This window comes from Panthera onca, chromosome C2 (assembly GCF_046562875.1).
Source record: "Panthera onca isolate mPanOnc1 chromosome C2, mPanOnc1 haplotype 2, whole genome shotgun sequence".
Taxonomy (NCBI): Eukaryota; Metazoa; Chordata; class Mammalia; order Carnivora; family Felidae; genus Panthera; species Panthera onca.
This window is the reverse complement of record NC_138347.1, coordinates 123,850,772-123,858,157: the sequence shown is the minus strand read 5'-3', so window position 1 is coordinate 123,858,157 and position 7,386 is coordinate 123,850,772.

The window sequence follows — 7,386 nt, the reverse complement described above, 5'->3', positions numbered from 1 at the left end:
CCAAATGCTCAGCACAGTGCCTGGCACATGGCAGTGCCTGGCCCAGTCTGTTCTGGCCCTTTGCCATGCCCAGAGCAGTCCTTTCATGCTCTAGGCAGAGGCATGCCCTCCTCACCTGTCTGGTCCTCTTCTGTTCATCCTAAAGAACCAACATCTGGCCACTCCTCCCTCCTCTGGCCACCTTACACGTTTCCTGCCTACCTGACCTTACTCTTCTGAGCTGGCCAGCTGGGCACTTAATTCAGCCTGGTTGTGCTGCCTTTGTCCTCCCGGGGGTCAATAGACTCTTGCCCTTCTAGATCTCCTCCCAGGAGGGCTCTCCCAAGTGTGTCCCCTGCTGGCTGTGCTGTTGCAGCTGGGGGTTGGTTGTAAGGGTAGGCTTTAAAGGCTGAGTGCTTGGTTTGAAGGTGAATGTGTTACTGTCCAGCTGAGTGCCCCTGGGTAAGTTGCTTCTCCCTTATGTACCTCAGTTCCCACATCTGTAAAATGGGGACACTCTGACTACCTACCTCTTAAGGAGGTGAGAAGCAAAGGAGACAAATATAAAGGGCATGGCACAGAGTATTCCTCCAGACATACTGCTATTTGAGCCAGAGAGAGGGGGCCTTATGAGTGAGGGAGAAGGCAAGGGAGAAAACGTGCTGACCTGTGTTCCCTTCTGGGGCCTTATGGTCAGTCTAATGAATTGAAATGAAAAGTACTCCGTGGGTGTCATGGAATCATTAGGTATCATCACAGTTATCCTTCTTCAGCCCCCTGTCATGGTTGATTTAATGCATTATTCAGTATTTTTTGGAGTTTGTTTTTGTCTGAGATGCTGTCACTTGGGATGTGTAGAGCAAAGAGAGTAACAGTGTATAAAGAACGGTGGGGGGGGGGGTTGTGTGGAGTTGGCAATCAGTGAGGGCTCCCTGGAGGAGGTGAGGCTCTGGCTGGATCTTGACAATAGCCAGGAGGAGGGGAGGAGAGGCCCTGGGAAGGGAGAGAGGGGAACAAAGGAATGCTGTGGAAGGCGGAGGCTTGTTAATGACTGAAAGGGAGAGAGGTATAAACACTCTAAAACATCCTAATTGGGCTTGCTTCATTCACAAGCCTTAAGAACAGAAGTGGAGATCCACAATCTTTGGGATCTCTGGTCCCAAAGAGCCACCAAAACCATGGAGCAGAGGAAGCAGGACAGTGGGGAACCACCCTGAGGCTGTGCATATACAGTGGCACTGGTAGGCACTGTGAGCAATCCTAGAGTAGCGGGAAGCGGGACAGGAAAGAGCCAAGGGCCCTGAGGGAAAGGAGAGCTCAGAGGAGCTAAGGAGGAAATGTGCATTTCATTCTTTAGCAGATCAGTCTGCTCCATGGGGATAAATTAGAGCTCAGGGAGCCATCTCCATGAAATGACTCATTGATTGCCCACGACCCTTATAATCGCCTTGTGTGCTGGCCAGTCCTGTCCCTGAGTCACTGAGAGGTCAAGCAGCTTGCCCGGTGTCCCCAGTTGTTGGGGCAACAGATCTTCCTCAGGGAGAAGGGATTGGAGCAGAGAGTCCTGGAACAGACCCTGAGGCTCTGTCCCTCCCCAAAAGATGCTCCTCAAAAAAACGCTGGGGCAGAAAGTACCTTCCAGCCCGAGCCCCACCCTCTCTGCAGGTCTCCCACACCTAGAGACTTGAGTCTCCCAGCAGGGGACAGGTGACTACATATTCCTACCTCCTGTTTATAAAGAAAACCTTCCTCATCTGACACCACACCCCTGCTTCTCTTCTAAAGGGCTCATTTTATTTTGGAGACTTATAAAAAAAAAAAATCTTCCCTTTTCCTGTGTTCAAATATGTCTCTGGAGTTATTTTCTGGAGAACGACCCTGCTCCAATCCCTGAGCTGTCATGGTGCCATCTGTGAGGTTAATGCCTGAAGGGATGAGAGTGGCCCAAAAAAGCTGCCTTCCTGTGTTGGGCTGTGTTCAGGAGTGAGAGGGTTTGTCAAGAGGCCACTGGGGCTGAGGGGCACCAAGGTTTACCCAGGATGCTTTTCTTTGATGGGTTCATGAATATGCAGATGTGCAAATGACACACCATGTCTACAAACAGCAGAAACTTACACCCACTTTGTGGGGGTAGCCTGGCATATATTTTTGTCTAGAAAATGGTTCTGCAGAATGGGTCAGCCACCTTTCATTGACACATGATTGTTTCTATACATTGTGACATACATTGCATGGAGAATGTCTCTTTTCCTTTCCTTTTCTTTTTCCATTTCCTTTCCTTTTCCTTTCCTTTCCTTTCCTTTCCTTTTCCTTTCCTTTCCTTCCCTTCCCTTCCCTTCCCTTCCCTTCCCTTCCCTTCCCTTCCCTTTCCTCCCTCTCACTCTTTGTTTTTTCTTTCTTAGCTATTTTATCATGGACAATTTTAAGCCTACATAAACATAGAGAGAACTGTAGATGGAACTCGCATGGATTCACCACCAGCTTCAGCAGTTATTAACCCCTGACCCATCCTGTTTCATCTATACTCCCACCCACACCCCATTTGTAAAATTATTTGGAGGCAAAGACCAGACATCTCCGTATCATTTCATCTGGAAACATTTCAAGAAGTATCTCTAAAAGACTCATTAAAAACAATAACACAACAAACACCATTAGCACAACTAAAAGCCACAATACAATTCCTTAATGTCATCAAGTATTCAGAAAGTGCTCACTTATCTCATAATTTTTTTTTTTTTTAGTTTGAATAAGGATCCAAACAAGTTTCATATATTGCCATTGGTTGATATGTATCTTTTATTTTACGATTTATCCTTGCATTTAAAAATGTAAATATAGGGACGCCTGGGTGGCTCAGTGGGTTGAGCCTCCAGGTCATGATCTTCCAGTCCATGAAGTCCAGCTCTGTGCTGACAGCTCAGAGCCTGGAACCTGCTTCAGATTCTGTGCCTCCCTCTCTCCCTGCCCCTCCCCCACTGACACTCTGTCTCTGTCTCTCTCTCTCTCAAAAATAAATGAAACTTTGAAAAAAACATTAAAAAATATAAATATAATTGAGTCATAGTCTCCCTTTCTTAGATGAATAGTGGCATACTATATACTTTTTTTAAACTTAATACAATCACTCACCGTAATATAGAGAGAGCTTCCTCCTTCCCTTCTACGGTGGTAGAGCACTCCACTGTGTGACTTCGCCCTAGCTCATTGAACCCCTCCCCTGCTGACAGTTGTTTCCAGTCTTTTGCTATAACAAATATGGCTGCAATGAACAGGTTAAGGCTTTTTATATTTTAGTGAGTGTCTCTTTGAGATAGATTCTTAGAGGTGGGATTGCTGTGTCAAAGGACAAAGACTTAAAGTAGTTTTGCTAGATATTGCCAAATTTCCTCCCTAGGATTGTACTATGTCACTAGCAGTGACGCCCGATAGAATCTGTTTCCTCACTAACAGATTGTGTTGTCAAAAGCTTGGATTTTTGCTGGTTGAAAAAGGGTATCTCAGAGTAGTTTGCCTTGCATTTGGGGAGGGTTTTGATGCCACGAGGTGAGCAGTCATTGTCTTCTGTGGCCAGGATTGTGAAAGCCCCATTTGAGCCCCGCTGTGCATGTGAATGACCATCACTAGAACTGCTGAGTACAGATAGGACTTCTGGGTTTGTTTTATTAAATTGTGTTTATAAACCCCAGATGCGTGTTACCTCACGTGAATGACTGCTCAGTGTAACATGCTACCAGAAATGATGTACGAGGCTCAGGGCTCCACCGAGGAGAGCAGAGCCTCCCAGGGTCTGGAAAGATGGGAGGCCCCAGTGGGCAGTCATCTATGTCCACCGTCTTGGAGGCTTCCCACTGAGTCATGCCGGGGCATGATTTTAGGGAAGCGGCAGGGGGGGGGGTGTCACTTTCATATGTTTTCCTGCAATTCCAGCTGCAGGGTACTGTGGCAGCTCCCCAGGGTTGCCACCAGATGGCTAGAGCACCTTGGAAAAGCTGATATGGAAGGTGAGGCCTGGCAAGGGTCTTGTCTACAGTGAGGATGTGGCCTGGTGGGTAGATCCAGGTCACTCAATGGGGAGATGTTGTTGGTTGTGGCAGTTTTGTGAACAGAACACTTTCTATTTTATCTACCCCAGCCCATCTCTAAAGTCTTATATCCTTTCTACAAAGATATCTGGGTCCCAACGTTTCAATCCTCTGGCTCCATAGACATCTATTTGCAAGGAGACTGCCTCCTGGAAAATGAAGCATGGGTCCTGTGGAATCCTGTGCTGTGGAGGCAGGCAAAGATGTTGGAGCAGGGGTGGGGGGGGAATCACCCATAAACTGGTGGAAGCCCTCGGACATGAGTCCCAAAGCTGTGCCTTGGAGACCTGAGGAGGTGATTGTGCTGGAGCAGATCTCTTGACCTGACAGCCCTTTACGGGGGTGGAGACCTTCTGGAGTAGAGGCCCACCAACCCAGTGATAGGATTGGGAGGGTTTGGGTAGAGTTACAGACATCTAACAGGATGGTCCCCGGGCATTGGTTCAGCTGGGAGACAGCATCTTGTGGAGTAGCATAGCTGGTCGGAAGTCAGAAGAGGTCAGTCTCTGAGTGTCAGTCTGATTCCAGTTTTTAAATGGCCATTTCCTCCTATAGGCAATACGGTAGATGGAATGACTGGAGACGTCATGATCCCATGTTTGCCATGTCATGATGGTGATATGGGATTGGTTGATGGGGATGGTGATATCGGATCAGAAGCTATTTTACTAAAGGAATTTTTAAGTGAGATGTCATTAGCGATGACATTATACCAGAGTCACTAAAAGGTGGGAACAGGGTCAATGTAATTTATCTACCTACTGCTGGCCAGTCAGTGTACCTTGATTGGGACATGCCCATAGGGGACTAAGATGGGAGGTAGGGGCAGGTCATCTGAGAAGCTGGGTAGACATTGCCAAGGAGCAGACATTGCCAAGTCTTAGATCCAACATTAAGTAAAGGCAGATTTTTGACCCACGTGTGTTTGCTTTGTTTCCAATAGGTTCATGGACCAGTGGCTGTTTAAAGGTGGCCACTTTTTTTTTTTAATCACTTTTCTTGAGCAGTCTTTCTCAAGTACTTGAGGGGTTGAGACCTAATAGGAGATTTATAAATTTTGTGTTTTCACTTTGATGATAACTCTTAAAATATATTTTTGGCCAGCGATAAATTTGAAAAAAAAAATCACCTATATATATTTACAACTTTCCCTACTTCCCTACTTTTTATGGAAGATGGTGGTTTTGTGTACTTTACCCTGGGCCTTCTCATGGAGCTAATCAGAGGTGCTGGGTGAAGGGGAGGATTGGAGGCAGCCCAGAGAGGCTCACTTCGGGGACAGAGAAGGACCAGGCAGCTGCCCTTGGAAGAAGAGGGGAGATCAGAAAGGGTGAGGGGTAGTAGAGGTGGGTGAGGAGATGAAGTCCTTGAAGAGTTGAGGACTCTCAGAAGTAATTGTTATGACCACATATGCACTTTGTGGTGATTACAGAACTCTGGCCCAGATATGACTCCACTGGATCTTGGTTTTCGGAAGAAAATGAGGTTTAGAGAGGTTTTGTGATTTGCTCGAGGTCACATGGGTAGAGTGGCAGGGCTGGGAACCAAATTTGTGTCTGGCTCTGTCTGACCCCAAAGCCCAAGGTCTTAACCAGCTACTGTCTCCTGAATGAGGCAAAGAACTATGGGGGCCTTGGCATGCTAGATCTGATAGATAAGTCCACAGAAGAAAATCCCAGACAGAAAGTATGTCTCCTAAGTCATCATCGATATGGAAACAGAACTTGAATCCCCATGTGGAATCAAAGCGCAGGGTATATATTCTAACCAGAAAAATCTATAAACAGTTAAAGATTAATGCACCTTAGTGAGGCTCTGGACAGATTTAAAAAGAACAAATCTTGCTGGACCAATGTTTTTGCGTTCTTGGGGCAGAATTATACAATGAGGGATGGAAGGGAGGCAGCTGGTCAAACACACATTGATTTCCAGGAAGCATGTGACCGAGCCCTCTGAGGACTGCCCTGAGAGGGAGTACAGAGCAGGTCTGTGCTGACCTATAGCGAGGGGGAGGTGGCCTCAGAGGGGAGGCCAGTTGAGGGGGGGAGAGGGAGGGGGTGTAGGGTGGATCAGGATCCCTGATCAGTTCCCGGCAGGCCTCAAAGCCTTAGCCTAGGTCCTGTCTCCCTAGAAACACTGGAGGGTGAACACGATTTTTAGGTGGCTGGTGGAAGGTTTGTGCTTCCAAAAAGGGAAGAAATAGGCGAGGAGCACATTGATTTAGGGACAGAAAACATATTCCAAATTGCATTATAATAGTCTTTGTGAAGACCCTTCTCATCTGTGAGCTTCCTTCATGCTCCACCCCTGCCCACTGGAATGACAGAATCCAGTGGAATAGCACACCTGGATTTTAATCCTAGGCCCACCATTTCCTAGCTGTGTGATCTTGGGCAAGTCCCTTGATGTCTCTGAACTCTCACCTCATAGCTTAGTTTTGAGGATTCTGGAACACATATCCTCAAAAAATCCTAGTTTCCTTCTCTTCCTTGTTATCTGAGGCCCTTGACCACGTGGCCTCAATGTTTTTTCTCTGTCCTGTCTGTACCTCTTTCCCCTACAGTCCAGTTGTCCCATGTAATACGTCACATCCCCCTTCCTTCTTCCATGCACCCCCCCCCCCCCCCCCCCGCACTGGTGGCTTAGTGTCCCAAGCTCTCAGCCCAGCCTTATTCCCCTGGATCCTTTGGCCTAAATATGCTTCCCCTTCCCTTCTCCTGGATCCTAAGAGCCCTGGGCTCTCCTGGTCATGTTGTTTCTTCCACACTGCCTCAGGAGGACCGAGCTCTTTCTCTGTGCATACATGCAGCATGCCTGGGGATGCTCTGTGGCCAGAGACTGCATCTTAAATTCCTTCCATATTCTTTGCAGCACCTTGTCACGAGCTGGACACACAGGAACATGAGCCCAGTGGATACTCACCAGAAGAATGGGGAGGGGACAGGTGTCAAAGCTACGCGTTTATGGGTCCTTTTAGAAACGCTTACTGAGCACCTTGTGGGTTCCTGGAACTGGGCGAGGTGCTGGGGATGAAGCCCTGAGTGAGACGCTGCCCTAAGGAATGTAGGTCTGGTGGGAGACAGTAGAGTGCAACGCGCAGAGGCTTGTACAGAGTGCTTCCAGGACGTGCGGGCACTTGAGCATGGGGACAAAGTTTAGAAGGATGAGTGGGGACTTGCCTGACAGAGGGGTGGGGAGGACACTCCCAAGAGGGGATGGCACACGCAAAAGCAGGGAGGCATAGCAGGGCCTGGCATCTTCAGGGAAGGTGGGGTAATCAAGTGTGGTGACAGCATGGCCGCGGCGGAGCCTTGGGGGCGGG